Below are 16307 nucleotides of genomic sequence, written 5' to 3'. Positions count from 1 at the left end.
GGGGTGGCTTTGAAAGCTCCTTTATGCGAAGTATAGACCAGGTCCAGGAAGCTGTCGCCACGCGTAGGAAAATCAACATGCTGGTGAAGCCTCGGAAAAACAGACTTCAGGTTAGCATCAGGGCTGTGGACTCGGTTCGGACTCGGGGACTCGGACTCGGTCGGACTCGGTCATTTTTGCCGGACTCGGACTCGGTGGACTCGGTCAAAATCAGCACCGAGTTTATCACTGCGCATGAAGAAATGATCACCTGCAACTTTTGGTTTATGTTTTATAAGCATTTTTAATTTTATTGCTTAAATTGCATTTTCTCGACGAGCTGAGCACGTTTTCTGGATGGTGGCTCTCCCGTCACTCTGGTTAGGTTGGCATAGTAAAAAGCGCTCTTGGGGGCTTGAGAGTGCCGAGTTTATCACTGCGCATGAAGAAATGACCACCTGCAACGTTTGGTTTATGTTTTATAAGCATTTTTAGTTTTATTGCTTAAATCGCATTTTCTCGACGAACTGAGCACGTTTTCTGGATGGTGCCTCTCCCGTCACTCTGGTTAGGTTGGCATAGTGAAAAGTGCTCTTGGGGGCTTCAGAGTGCCCAGTTTATCACTGCGCATGCAGAAATTACCACCTGCAACGTTTGGTTTATGTTTTATAAGCATTTTTAGTTTTATTGCTTAAATCGCATTTTCTCGACGAGCTGAGCACGTTTTCTGGATGGTGCCTCTCCCGTCACTCTGGTTAGGTTGGCAAAGTAAAAAGCGCACTTGGGTGCTTCAGAGTGCCGAGTTTATCACTGCACATGAAGAAATGACCACCTGCAACGTTTGGTTTATGTTTTATGAGCATTTTTAATTGTATTGCTTAGAGCGCATTTTCTCGACGAGCTGAGCACGTTTTCTAGTTAAAAGCGATCTTGGGTGCTTCAGAGTGCCGAGTTTATCACTGCACATGAAGAAATGACCACCTGCAACGTTTGGTTTATGTTTTATGAGCATTTTTAATTGTATTGCTTAGAGCGCATTTTCTCGACGAGCTGAGCACGTTTTCTAGTTAAAAGCGCTCTTGGGTGCTTCAGAGTGCCGAGTTTATCACTGCGCATGAAGAAATGACCACCTGCAACGTTTGGTTTATGTTTTATAAGCATTTTTAGTTTTATTGCTTAAATCGCATTTTCTCGACGAGCTGAGCACGTTTTCTGGATGGTGCCTCTCCCGTCACTCTGGTTAGGTTGGCATAGTAAAAAGTGCTCTTGGGTGCTTCAGAGTGCCGAGTTTATCACTGCGCATGAAGAAATGACCACCTGCAACGTTTGGTTTATGTTTTATAAGCATTTTTAGTTTTATTGCTTAAATCGGATTTTCTCGACGAGCTGAGCACGTTTTCTGGATGGTGCCTCTCCCGTCACTCTGGTTAGGTTGGCAAAGTAAAAAGTGCTCTTGGGTGCTTCAGAGTGCCGAGTTTATCACTGCGCATGAAGAAATGACCACCCGCAACGTTTTGTTTATGTTTTAAAAGCATTTTTAATTGTATTGCTTAGAGCGCATTTTCTCGACGAGCTGAGCACGTTTTCTAGTAAAAAGCGCTCTTGGGTGCTTCAGAGTGCCGAGTTTATCACTGCGCATGAAGAAATGATCACCTGCAACTTTTGGTTTATGTTTTATAAGCATTTTTAATTTTATTGCTTAAATCGCATTTTCTCGACGAGCTGAGCACGTTTTCTGGATGGTGGCTCTCCCGTCACTCTGGTTAGGTTGGCATAGTAAAAAGTGCTCTTGGGGGCTTCAGAGTGCCGAGTTTATCACTGCGCATGCAGAAATGACCACCTGCAACGTTTGGTTTATGTTTTATAAGCATTTTTAATTTTATTGCTTAGATCGCATTTTCTCGACGAGCTAAGCACGTTTTCTGGATGGTGCCTCTCCCGTCACTCTGGTTAGGTTGGCATAGTAAAAAGCGCTCTTGGGGGCTTCAGAGTGCCGAGTTTATCACTGCGCATGAAGAAATGACCACCTTCAACGTTTGGTTTATGTTTTATAAGCATTTTTAATTTTATTGCTTAGATCGCATTTTCTCGACGAGCTGAGCACGTTTTCTGGATGGTGCCTCTCCCGTCACTCTGGTTAGGTTGGCAAAGTAAAAAGCGCTCAGTGGCCTAGTGGTAGAGTGTCCGCCCTGAGACTGGAAGGTTGTGGGTTCAAACCCCGGCCGGGTCATACCAAAGACTATAAAAATGGGACCCATTACCTCCCTGCTTGGCACTCAGCATTAAGGGTTGGAATTGGGGGGTTAGATCACCAACTGATTCCCGAGCGCGGCACCGCTGCTGCTCACTGCTCCCCTCTCCCCCAGGGGATGGATTAAAATCACACGGGGATGGGTTAAATGCAGAGGACAAATTTCACCACACCCAGGTGTGTGTGTGACGATCATTGGGACTTTAATCTTAATCTTAAATCTTTAATAAGCATTTTTAGTTTTATTGCTTAAATCGTATTTTCTCGACGAGCTGAGCACGTTTTCTGGATGGTGCCTCTCCCGTCACTCTGGTTAGGTTGGCATAGTAAAAAGTGCTCTTGGGGGCTTCAGAGTGCCCAGTTTATCACTGCGCATGCAGAAATGACCACCTGCAACGTTTGGTTTATGTTTTACAAGCATTTTTAGTTTTATTGCTTAAATCGCATTTTCTCGACGAGCTGAGCACGTTTTCTGGATGGTGCCTCTCCCGTCACTCTGGTTAGGTTGGCAAAGTAAAAAGCGCTCTTGGGTGCTTCAGAGTGCCGAGTTTATCACTACACATGAAGAAATGACCACCTGCAACGTTTGGTTTATGTTTTATAAGCATTTTTAATTGTATTGCTTAGAGCGCATTTTCTCGACGAGCTGAGCACGTTTTCCAGTAAAAAGCGCTCTTGGGTGCTTAAGAGTGCCGAGTTAAATGCGTGGTTTAGCGTCCGCGCCCGGTCCCTTATGGAATCTATTTGGCCCGCGGACCCGCTGGCGGGGCTTCCGTGAAAGCCTTTACGCCTTCCGAGCGCTCCTGCCGGGCGTGGGTTAGCGTCCGCGCCCGGTCCCTTATGGAACCCTATTTGGCCCACGGACCGGCTGGCGGGGATTCCGTGAAAGCCTATTCGCCTTCCGAGCGCTCCTGCCGGGCGTGGGTTAGCGTCCGCGCCCGGTCCCTTATGGAACCCTATTTGGCCCGCGGACCGGCTGGCGGGGCTTCCGTGAAAGCCTATCCGCCTTCCGAGCGCTCTTGCCGGTCGTGAGTTAGCGTCCGCGCCCGGTCGCCTCACGTCACTCTGGTTAGGTTGGCATAGTCAAAAGCGCTCTTGGGTGCTTCAGAGTGCCGAGTTTATCACTGCGCATGAAGAAATGACAACCTGCAACGTTTGGTTTATGTTTTATAAGCATTTTTAGTTTTATTGCTTAGATCGCATTTTCTCGACGAGCTGAGCACGTTTTCAGGATGATGCCTCTCCCGTCTCTCTGCTTAGGTTGGCATAGTAAAAAGCGCTTTTGGGGGCTTCAGAGTGCCGAGTTTATCACTGCGCATGAAGAAATGACCACCTGGAACGTTTGGTTTATGTTTTATAAGCATTTTTAATTTTATTGCTTAAATCGCATTTTCTCGACGAGCTGAGCACGTTTTCTGGATGGTGGCTCTCCCGTCACTCTGGTTAGGTTGGCATAGTAAAAAACGCTCTTGGGGGCTTCAGAGTGCCGAGTTTATCACTGCGCATGAAGAAATGACCACCTACAACGTTTGGTTTATGTTTTATAAGCATTTTTAGTTTTATTGCTTAAATCGCATTTTCTCGACGAGCTGAGCACGTTTTCTAGTTAAAAGCGCTCTTGGGTGCTTCAGAGTGCCGAGTTTATCACTGCGCATGAAGAAATGACCACCTGCAACGTGTGGTTTATGTTTTATAAGCATTTTTAATTTTATTGCTTAAATCGCATTTTCTCGACGAGCTGAGCACGTTTTCTGGATGGTGGCTCTCCCGTCACTCTGGTTAGGTTGGCATAGTAAAAAACGCTCTTGGGGGCTTCAGAGTGCCGAGTTTATCACTGCGCATGAAGAAATGACCACCTACAACGTTTGGTTTATGTTTTATAAGCATTTTTAGTTTTATTGCTTAAATCGCATTTTCTCGACGAGCTGAGCACGTTTTCTGGATGGTGCCTCTCCCGTCACTCTGTTTAGGTTGGCAAAGTAAAAAGTGCTCTTGGGTGCTTCAGAGTGCCGAGTTTATCACTGCGCATGAAGAAATGACCACCTGCAACGTTTGGTTTATGTTTTATAAGCATTTTTAATTGTATTGCTTAGAGCGCATTTTCTCGACGAGCCGAGCACGTTTTCTAGTAAAAAGCGCTCTTGGGTGCTTCAGAGTGCCGAGTTGAGTGCGTGGTTTAGCGTCCGCGCCCGGTCCCTTATGGAACCTATTTGGCCCGCGGACCGGCTGGCGGGTCTTCCGTGAAAGCCTATCCGCCTTCCGAGCGCTCCTGCCGGGCGTGGGTTAGCGTCCGCGCCCGGTCCTTTATGGAACCCTTTTTGGCCCGCGGACCTGCTTGCGGGACTTCCGTGAAAGCCTATCCGCCTTCCGAGTGCTCCAGCCGGGCGTGGGTTAGCGTCCGCGCCCGGTCCCTTATGGAACCCTATTTGGCCCGCGGACCTGCTGGCGAAGCTTCCGTGAAAGCCTATCCGCCTTCCGAGCACTCTTGCCGGGCGTGAGTTAGCGTCCGCGCCCGGTCGCCTCACGTCACTCTGGTTAGGTTGGCATAGTAAAAAGCGCTCTTGGGTGCTTCAGAGTGCCCAGTTTATCACTGCGCATGCAGAAATGACCACCTGCAACGTTTGGTTTATGTTTTATAAGCATTTTTAGTTTTATTGCTTAAATCGCATTTTCTCGACGAGCTGAGCAAGTTTTCTGGATGGTGCCTCTCCCGTCACTCTGGTTAGGTTGGCAAAGTAAAAAGTGCTCTTGGGTGCTTCAGAGTGCCGGGTTTATCACTGCGCATGAAGAAATGACCACCTGCAACGTTTGGTTTATGTTTTATAAGCATTTTTAATTGTATTGCTTAGAGCGCATTTTCTCGACGAGCTGAGCACGTTTTCTAGTAAAAAGCGCTCTTGGGTGCTTCAGATTGCCGAGTTTATCACTGCGCATGAAGAAATGATCACCTGCAACTTTTGGTTTATGTTTTATAAGCATTTTTAATTGTATTGCTTCGAGCGCATTTTCTCGACGAGCTGAGCACGTTTTCTGGATGGTGCCTCTCCCGTCACTCTGGTTAGGTTGGCAAAGTAAAAAGTGCTCTTGGGTGCTTCAGAGTGCCGAGTTTATCACTGCGCATGAAGAAATGACCACCTGCAACGTTTGGTTTATGTTTTATAAGAATTTTTAATTGTATTGCTTAGAGCGCATTTTCTCGACGAGCTGAGCACGTTTTCTAGTAAAAAGCGCTCTTGGGTGCTTCAGAGTGCCGAGTTTATCACTGCGCATGCAGAAATGACCACCTGCAACGTTTGGTTTATTTTTTATAAGCATTTTTAGTTTTATTGCTTAAATCGCATTTTCTCGACGAGGTGAGCACGTTTTCTGGATGGTGCCTCTCCCGTCACTCTGGTTAGGTTGGCATAGTAAAAAGCGCTCTTGGGGGCTTCAGAGTGCCGAGTTTATCACTGCGCATGAAGAAATGACCACCTGCAACGTTTGGTTTATGTTTTATAAGCATTTTTAGTTTTACTGCTTAAATCGCATTTTCTCGACGAGCTGAGCACGTTTTCTGGATGGTGCCTCTCCCGTCACTCTGGTTAGGTTGGCAGAGTAAAAAGTGCTCTTGGGGGCTTCAGAGTGCCCAGTTTATCACTGCGCATGCAGAAATGACCACCTGCAACGTTTGGTTTATGTTTTATAAGCATTTTTAGTTTTATTGCTTAAATCGCATTTTCTCGACGAGCTGAGCACGTTTTCTGGATGGTGCCTCTCCCGTCACTCTGGTTAGGTTGGCAAAGTAAAAAGCGCTCTTGGGTGCTTCAGAGTGCCGAGTTTATCACTGCACATGAAGAAATGACCACCTGCAACGTTTGTTTTATGTTTTATGAGCATTTTTAATTGTATTCCTTAGAGCGCATTTTCTCGACGAGCTGAGCACGTTTTCTAGTTAAAAGCGCTCTTGGGTGCTTCAGAGTGCCGAGTTTATCACTGCGCATGAAGAAATGACCACCTGCAACGTTTGGTTTATGTTTTATAAGCATTTTTAATTTTATTGCTTAAATCGCATTTTCTCGACGAGCTGAGCACGTTTTCTGGATGGTGCCTCTCCCGTCACTCTGGTTAGGTTGGCAAAGTAAAAAGTGCTCTTGGGTGCTTCAGAGTGCCGAGTTAATCACTGCGCATGAAGAAATGACCACCTGCAACGTTTGGTTTATGTTTTATAAGCATTTTTAATTGTATTGCTTAGAGCGCATTTTCTCGACGAGCTGAGCACGTTTTCTAGTAAAAAGCGCTTGTCAGGGTTTTCCAAACTATCTTGATCGTATGATTATGTTGGAATGTATGTAACCAGTAATAAATAACCTAGCGAGATTAGTTTTATGCTTACGTTGGTGTGTAACCAATAATAAATTACCTAGCTTGTCCCATCCTACACAATGTCGTAAAACATCCCCTGCTATGCTTTGACTAGAGGTCAAGGGTTTTCTCTTCCCTATCCAGTCCACTGTCACCCCCACCCTGTTTCTCTTAATAAAAATGCTCATGCAGGAGGAGAGAGAGACCTCCATTCGATCATCGCTGTACGCACGGCGACGAATGGACTCTCCACCTGCAGGTGTCAAAGGGCAAACTACTGTCTCCCGTGTGGTTCTTGCAAAATAAGTTAGAGTGAGCACCACTCTAACATTTTGGTGCCGAAACCCGGGACCCTCATACCCGCCATCTGGCTGACGGAGGAAGACGTGCTGCATTGTCGACAAGCCAGCGTCCATTAGGAGGACCTGGACAAGAAAGTCCTGGGAAGAGAACTTCTTCGCTGGGCCAGCATCTTAAGTCTGCCTTCGTCTGACAGAGGTGGATTGACGGGACCCGGCAGTGCAACGAACCAGGGGACAAGTAAGTTAACGCCCTAAAGTTGTGTGATTGTGTTGTTGTGAAACGCGTAAAAGGTAGAGGTGCACGGAATATAGCTTGGGTTCGAGTCCCAGGGGAAGTAACAGACTAAGAAAAGCAGAGCTTCTTTTTCGTTCATCGAAGAAGTGCGTAGATTCTTCTTTGTCTGTTCTTCCAAGCTGAGGGATCTGGCTTGGGTTAGAGTCCCAGTGGAAGGAACGTGCTAAGAAACACGGAGCTTCTTTTTTGTTAATCAAAGAAGGGTGTAGATATTTCTTTGTACGTTTCTCCGGCCAAAGAACAGCTTGGGTTCAAGTCCCAGTGGAAGGAACGGGCTAAGAAAGAACAGAGTTTCTTTTTCCTAATTGAAGAAGGGCGTAGATTCTTTTTTCTGTCCGTTCCTCCAAGCGGTGTTGGAGGGTTTTACAGCCATCCTGGATAGGCCTAAAAATACAAAGCGCTGGTGTTTGTGTGGTTGAGAGTGTGTCTGGTAGGATAAATTGACTAGAAAGAGAATTTACGTTGAATTAGTGGGAGCACTGAGTTTGTTTCTCAGAAACGAGCCGGTCCCATCTAGACGTAATCGGAGACAATGACACCCGAAGTGATTTAAGGTTTGTCTTTTATTGCAGGATGCTTGGTCTCCATGTGTTGAAGCAGTTTTGAATGCTTCACTGCCTGGTTAGTTAGCCTGTCGCCACATATTAGCTTTGCGGGCTCGACTGGGGAAACGTCACGTGACCGGGACGAGTGTCTTGACCTGAATTAATTGATCGTCGATAAAAAAAAAAATTCTGTGCAGCTTGGCGGCCCGGTACCAAGTGACCCACGGACCGGTACCGGTCCGCGGCCCGGTGGTTGGGGACCACTGCCCTAACCAGCTCAACACAACACAACACGGCGCGTTCTGGCGAGTCCCCAATTTCATGTTGACTTGAACTCAAGATGATGTTGACCGCCTGAATGCGGTTTTTATTATAAGATAAAATTCGGAACATTACAAGCTTGAAATTACAAACCTGAGCTTTTGCTTTTGTAGTCTATGCTGTCGGATCTGACTGGGCCAGAGCGGCGTGTTGTGTACAAATCGACTGCCGCCCCCCTACCGCCCCCCTACCGCCCCTTTCTTCCTCACCGCCCCCCCAGATCTTTCCACCGCCCCCAGGGGGGCGGTACCGCCCACTTTGGGAACCACTGATCTAGATGAAGATACAACAATCTTCTTCCAAAGTTCCCAAAGGGGCAGAGGAAGAGTTAGAGACCAACAAGGCCGCAGGCCGCCGTATAATTCAAAACCCCCATCAGATTCTGACAACTGTTGGAACTGTGGGAAACGTGGACACTGGTCAAGAGAGTGTTTTAGAAAGAAAAAGAAAAAAAAAAAAGCGGTGCCAATCAAAGGGCGGTGGAAGAGGCAGAGGAAAAGTCACATTTACAGCATGACAAGCTTCCTCTACTTTGACCCCTCATGCTAATACAGATAAAGAAAGAATAGATGCCCATATGACAGCAAAACATGTCATTGTCAGATTATTAGAACATTTTTTGGATTATTAGAGCTCCTGTCCATACAAGAAGTATGACAATGCTGTTTGTATGCCCGATGACCAGAGATCAAATTGTGTGTGTACAGAAAAGTTACAATTTGCAAATCAAGTGGTAAATAAATGCAACTTGCTTCTAGAAGATAAATAAAAAGTTAGAATGTGCTGTCCTCGTGTGCGTGGGAGGGACCAGCTCATGATCGACCACAGGAAATGGCCAGCCTGTGACGAATCATTGGTGCTGGGATCTACCTTTCGCGCACGAGAGCTGTGCATGTGTGTTAAAATGATGAAAATTGGCTAAACATTTAGTGTAAAGAAATTTGCTAGACTGTGGTCTATCCAATTTGCACCGCAGAACAGAAACGATTTGGAAAGATAAAAATGAGAGGAAAAGAGAGAAATGTGTTTGCGAGCAGAAATTGATCCACACTAGTGCATGTTAAGTGTCGAGCCCTCATGAGAAATATGAAAAAGATACAACAGAACATGCTTTCAGGAATTGGAAGAAGCAAAATTGTGAATTTACGACATTGCAATGCTACATTTAATAGGAATAATTGATTGATGATGTTATAAAATTATACAAACTTCTATATGCAAGCTAAATCTGAGAGATTGAGTTCTTTAAATTTAAAAACAATGAAAAAATTCAGATTAATTTGCCAGTAGTTTTTATGAGTTGAGGTTTTTTTGGGATTGATGGATTGCTCTATCAGGAACCTTGAGTTGAAGATGGTATATGAATGTTGTGTGGTGAGCTTGGATGAATTGAGACCAAAGACTCCTTTTTGGAGACTGTGTGTGAGATGCAAATGAGCATTGATGAATGATTCCCTGAATGAAAGGAAAATACAGGTTGAATGGTTGAAGTTGTTGGCGACTAGTATGGAAAATTAGTAGAGCGACTTTGATGAAAGAGTGATTTTGAGTAAGTTAAATGCTAAAAAGAAAAACGTAGCTTTTGGATTGATAATTAACAAGAGAAAAAACTGGAGAACCAGTAACACATGCAGAAGATGTGTCAACTGGGAAATTGAGAAGCGTTTTGGAAAGAAAATCAAATTAATTGATGATGGAATCATATGTAGTCAAGAACACATTCTCCCAGAAAGTTTGTCAAGGTGTGAGGCATGGGCGTTGCCAAGCCTCAGAAGGAGGGAGTGAATAGGACAGATAGTGGAAGATAGTAATAATACAACACTTTACGACATATGGATTTTCTAATACATTTAGTGTCATACTGTGGTAAATTTCTATTCTGGTATCATGCAATGTATATCTCACAAGTAAGCCTAAGTGTGACCGGGTCATGTTTCAGGTCAGGTTTGTGCGGGATTGTTTGGGCCTTGGTCCATGATCTCATTGGCACGAGACATCTGGTTTCCATTAACAACTGACAAGATATGCACCCGAGTGAGGAAAGGGAGGCTAACTCATAAATAATGAGGAGATATTGGGAGTAATCTGTTGGTCCTTTCTTTAAGACCCTTCCTGGTGTAGATAGGTTAGCAACACGAGAGATTTAGAGGTTCAAAAGAAAGACCGTTAAAAGAAAACAACATTACTGATTTGGACAATTGCAGGCTAACAGGAGCATGAGAAAGAAGAGCTAAGAAGCGGGATCCAATTTGATCAGGGAGATTGGAAATTCACAACACCATATTCTAAGTCACATTTTGAGCAAGCATGACACAAGTAATAACGTTTGAGAGATCAAGACATAGATCAGGGCTAGATGTCGAACGCAGACCTCGATGCGTTAATTTTGAATAATGATACTGAAAAAACAATGTGCTGTCCCATTAAATTGGAACTAGAGACAGAACGTAGCTCGAAAATAGGATGAGTTGCAGGACTTACAACATAAAGACGAGATCACTGTTACTAGGAGAATTTGAAGTTTGGTAAACAAACGTTACTAGCAGCAGCTACATTTGGTTACAAGTTTGATGTCTGTCGCTCTCAGTGCCAGGATCCCTGAAACTCGATCCCGAGACTCTGCCTGCAGCCGTGGACGTCTACAAAACGGTGCCTGGCTTTGAGGCATCTTTGACCTTTGGCAAGGACAAGGAAAGACTGTTGTTGTGCTTGGAGGGGGGCAAGTACACTCCAGAGAAAAGACGACATCCTTGGGGACGAGAAAAGACAGTGAGAAGCAGAGGAACTCACAATGATGAAAATGGACTCATTTGAACAATGGACTCATTCGAGAGTGATGGATGGGTTGGCTCTGAAGCAACAACAAAAGAACACCAACTTGAGAGTGTGAGGTGCTGCAAAAGATATGGACTTGAAGTGTCCGACGACCAAATCGCACTCCTTGCTGTGGCGTTACCAAACTTGGTGGAGCTTGGCTCAAAGTGGAAGGGAGCTTCATTGTGCACTGGGTTTGACAGAACTGAGGAGATTTGTTAAAAATTTAAATAATGCGTAGAGCTACAGAGAAAAGCATTATAATCGGAGACTGAACAGATTTGGATAGAACAAATAGGCTAAAACGGTAGGAAACATCTGATATTTTGGCTCGTCAGGCTCAAGAAGGAGAGGTTGAGTTATATACATTTTAGAATAGGACATTTGGACTAAAGTGAATTCAGTCAAGAGGAAGCTAGGTTCCTCAATGTACCTACTCAATAAAATAGTAAGTTTGTTGCCCCACAGTGGAGTTTGGGTGGTCAGAAAGTTGGATACGTTCAATTTTTGACTTTCACACAATCATGCATAGGAGTCGCACAAGGCGACAGTTAACAATAGGGGTCTGACTGCAATAGGGGTCACTTACAACTGCACCGACATGGAAAAGTAGAAGCAAGGGAGTTGAGTAAGGGATTATATGCTAAACAGTCCGCTGCGCAGTTACCAATAGGAGGTTCTATCAAAAGAAGCTACATGAGAGATGTATAGAATCCCTTTGTCTGTGTTCTGTGTTCGTGCGTAATCTCTGTAAAGTTGTGTCAGGCTGTAGTCGTTTGTCTGAGCCTTGGGTGCGCGCTCGGGGTGTGTGCGTTTATGTGCACAACCTATGTGGGTGCGAATGTGTTAGGAAGAAGACGGCATGGATAAGGGAATCTCCTTTAAGACAGGAGGCAATAAATGGGAAAGCCCCTGTCATGAACGGTGTTTGGTTAGGAGGAATCAGTAGGGAGTGCTCAAACTCTTCCCGCAAACACTCCTATCTGCCTCGTTAAAAAGGGCATTACAATTGACTACAAGAGTTGCAAAGGGCAGATGAAGAACAGTCCATGGCAGTTTATATGATCAGGACCCTCAAACTGAAAGATATGTCCAATGCAAATTTACTGCCGCCTGATCTTTCCTCCTCACAGGTCGACAACCCCATCAATCCAGGAGACTGGGTCTACATCAAGGTCATTAAAAGAAAGAACTGGGTCAGCCCACGGTGGGAGGGACCATTCCAAGTCTTGCTGACTACCCCCACCTTAGTGAAGACCGCTGAACAACCCAGCTGGATTCACCTCAGCCACTGCAAGCTACAGGGAGTGCTGGGCCCCTCATTTCTGCGAACAACGATCCCAACTCCGCTAGGCGGGGGTATGTCTCGGTGTTCCTGTCATCTTAGTAGCAACGGGGCTCCAGATGCCAGGTGGATCCTCTGCTGCGTTGTGGTTGGAGCATGCTATGGTCTATGGACTCATCTGAACAGACCAAGTGATAATGTTGACCGTGGAAAACGATGGTCACACGAGAACTTTGAGGACCGGTCATGAGACCCCAGAAACCCATACGAAACCAACACGTGGTACTGGTACGTCAAGGTCACTGTGAGAGCCCACACACAGGAGGGGTGTTATGTGTGTTCAAAACTCCCCCCTTCCTCCACGCAAGTTCACTTGGAGGCCAGGGCAATGAATGTCACTGAAGCGAAATGTATGGCATCCATGGGAGGAGTTGGATATCAACACCGTGCTGTCACCGTCAGCGACGCTACCCCTACCGCCCTGGACTCGCAGAAATGAATCTGTGATTGAACTCTTTTGGATTGATCCCAATGTAACTGTTGGAGGACGACAGATGCCACAAGTGGCCTAAACAAAAAGGCTACCTGGAATGGACTACACGTGTTTCATCCAAGAAAACAAGACCCACGAATGCATCAACGACAACTGCTCTCCAGGAGGAAACTGGATGGGAGCTTTGGACATCACCGCTGTGTGCCAGGATGGGAGAGCCAGTTCAAGGCGTAAGGGCTCTCCTGCCAACATGGCTGCACCATTGGACGGGACCTAATTCATTCAGAACGGATCGTGGCTTTGTTTTTTTGTTTTTTATTGATAGCATTCTGGTCGCCTAAGGCAGAGGGACCGTGTGAGACTTTTCCTGCGATTTAACATCGGCCAGCAGGTTTTTAGATCACACACTAAGTTTGAACTGGAGTATTGAGCAAAAACCTCATCTTCACTGGAAGTTATTGCTATCATTGTTTGTTGTTTTTGTCATGTTTCACCATACACGATCCCCGACCCGTCCGTTGTCATCTCTGTTTTTTGTCGATCTTTTTTATTAGTGTTTTTATTATTTTTACTGCTCTTCTTTATATTTTCTTGCTTATGTTTGTGGATTGGGTTGACATAATCATATGATAAAACAGGAGGGATATGTCAGGGTTTTCCAAACTATCTTGATCGTATGATTATGTTGGAATGTATGTAACCAGTAATAAATAACCTAGCTAGATTAGTTTTATGCTTACGTTGGTGTGTAACCAGTAATAAATTACCTAGCTTGTCCCATCCTACACAATGTCGTAAAACATCCCCTGCTATGCTTTGACTAGAGGTCAAGGGTTTTCTCTTCCCTATCCAGTCCACTGTCACCCCCACCCTGTTTCTCTTAATAAAAATGCTCATGCAGGAGGAGAGAGAGACCTCCATTCGATCATCGCTGTACGCACGGCGACGAATGGACTCTCCACCTGCAGGTGTCAAAGGGCAAACTACTGTCTCCCGTGTGGTTCTTGCAAAATAAGTTAGAGTGAGCACCACTCTAACAGCGCTCTTGGGTGCTTCAGAGTGCCGAGTTTATCACTGCGCATGCAGAATTGACCACCTGCAACGTTTGGTTTATGTTTTATAAGCATTTTTAATTTTATTGCTTAGATCGCATTTATTCGACGAGCTGAGCACGTTTTCTGGATGGTGCCTCTCCCGTCACTCTGCTTAGGTTGGCATAGTAAAAAGCGCTCTTGGGGGCTTCAGAGTGCCGAGTTTATCACTGCGCATGAAGAAATGACCACCTGCAACGCTTGGTTTATGTTTTATAAGCATTTTTAGTTTTATTGCTTAAATCGCATTTTCTCGACGAGCATAGCACGTTTTCTGGAAGTAAAAAGCGCTCTTGGGGTCTTCAGAGTGCCGAGTTTATCACTGCACATGAAGAAATGACCATCTGCAACGTTTGGTTTATGTTTTATGAGCATTTCTAATTGTATTGCTTCGAGCGCATTTTCTCGACAAGCTGAGCAAGTTTTCTAGTAAAAAGCGCTCTTGGGTGCTTCAGAGTGCCGAGTTTATCACTGCGCATGAAGAAATGACCACCTGCAACGTGTGGTTTATGTTTTATAAGCATTTTTAATTTTATTGCTTAAATCGCATTTTCTCGACGAGCTGAGCACGTTTTCTGGATGGTGGCTCTCCCGTCACTCTGGTTAGGTTGGCAAAGTAAAAAGCGCTCTTGGGTGCTTCAGAGTGCCGAGTTTATCACTGCGCATGAAGAAATGACCACCTGCAACGTTTGGTTTATGTTTTATAAGCATTTTTAATTGTATTGCTTAGAGCGCATTTTCTCGACGAGCTGAGCACGTTTTCTAGTAAAAAGCGCTCTTGGGTGCTTCAGAGTGCCGAGTTTATCACTGCGCATGAAGAAATGACCACCTGCAACGTTTGGTTTATGTTTTATAAGCATTTTTAATTTTATTGCTTAAATCGCATTTTCTCGACGAGCTGAGCACGTTTTCTGGATGGTGGCTCTCCCGTCACTCTGGTTAGGTTGGCATAGTAAAAAGCGCTCTTGGGGGCTTCAGAGTGCCGAGTTTATCACTGCGCATGAAGAAATGACCACCTGCAACGTTTGGTTTATGTTTTATAAGCATTTTTAGTTTTATTGCTTAAATCGCATTTTCTCGACGAGCTGAGCACGTTTTCTGGATGGTGCCTCTCCCGTCACTCTGGTTAGGTTGGCAAAGTAAAAAGTGCTCTTGGGTGCTTCAGAGTGCCGAGTTTATCACTGCGCATGAAGAAATGACCACCTGCAACGTTTGGTTTATGTTTTATAAGCATTTTTAATTGTATTGCTTAGAGCGCATTTTCTCGACGAGCTGAGCACGTTTTCTAGTAAAAAGCGCTCTTGGGTGCTTCAGAGTGCCGAGTTTATCACTGCGCATGCAGAAATGACCACCTGCAACGTTTGGTTTATGTTTTATAAGCATTTTTTGTTTTATTGCTTAAATCGCATTTTCTCGACGAGCTGAGCACGTCTTCTGGATGGTGCCTCTCCCGTCACTCTGGTTAGGTTTGTCATGCTGTCAGGTTTTGTAGGTTGTTTTGTTTTGTCTTGTCCGTCATGTTCTAACTTCCTGTTTTATTTTGTACATCACATTCCAGATCACTGGTCCTTCCGCTGCACGGTCGCCCACTTGACCTCCCCGTTGGTTAACCACTTACACCTGTGTCGTCCGCCCTGATTGTCTGCACCTGTGTCCTTCCCCTTCTGTGTGTGTATTTAGCCTGCGTCTTCCCCTTGTCCTCTGCCAGTGCGTCTTGCAAGCCATGACCACCAGCGACTCCATAGCCACGGATTTAGCCCTTGATTGCCTTGCTCACAGAGACTTTTTTGTCCACGCTTTGTGGGTTGTGCGTGAGACCTTGCCTTCGTTTTTTCCTCAGTTTGAGGCACCTTTGTTTTTGCCCTTTTTCCCTCAGTTTGAGGCGCCTTTGTTTTTGCCTTTTTTCCCTCAGTGTGAGGCACCTTTGTTTTTGCAGTGGTCATCCGCCGAAGAAATAAAACACCTTGAACTGTCGAAACTCTGCATTCGAGTCCTCTCCCTGCCTGAGCCTGACAGTACGCACTGGCCAGACATGGACTCGGCAGAGTCGGAACAGCTGGCTGCCGCAGTGCGCTCCCAGGCATCGACGCTGGCCCAACACCAGCAGCAGGTCAGTGCCCTGGGAGTGGATGTCCACGAGATCCGGGCAACCCAAGAGGAATTCAGAGCGGCGGTGGCCGCCCAGGTGGAATCGCTGGGCCGACAGATGCAGGGCATTGTCACGCTGCTGACCGCTGGACCAACAGCGACCCCCAGTCCGCCAGTGCCCCCCCCGACCGAGCGGCCGATTCCCGCGCCCATGACAATGGGGGTCAGGCTGGCTCCCCCGGAACGATACGCTGGGGAACCCGGGGGCAGCAAGGCATTCGTCACCGGGTGTGAAATGCAATTCGAGCGGTCTCCAGGCGATTTCCCCACCGAGCGCTCCCGGGTGGCTTACATGATCTCTTACCTGACGGGAAGAGCCCGGGCGTGGGCAATGGCAGAATGGGCCCGGGATTCCGTCACCTGCCGATCTCTCGCCGCGTTCGTCGAAGCCCTGCGCATGGTGTTCGATCCTGTCTCCTCGGACCGTGAAAAAGCGCGGGAG

The sequence above is a fragment of the Syngnathus acus genome, unplaced genomic scaffold (assembly GCF_901709675.1).
Source record: "Syngnathus acus unplaced genomic scaffold, fSynAcu1.2, whole genome shotgun sequence".
Lineage (NCBI taxonomy): Eukaryota > Metazoa > Chordata > Actinopteri > Syngnathiformes > Syngnathidae > Syngnathus > Syngnathus acus.
This window is presented reverse-complemented; position numbering follows the sequence as displayed.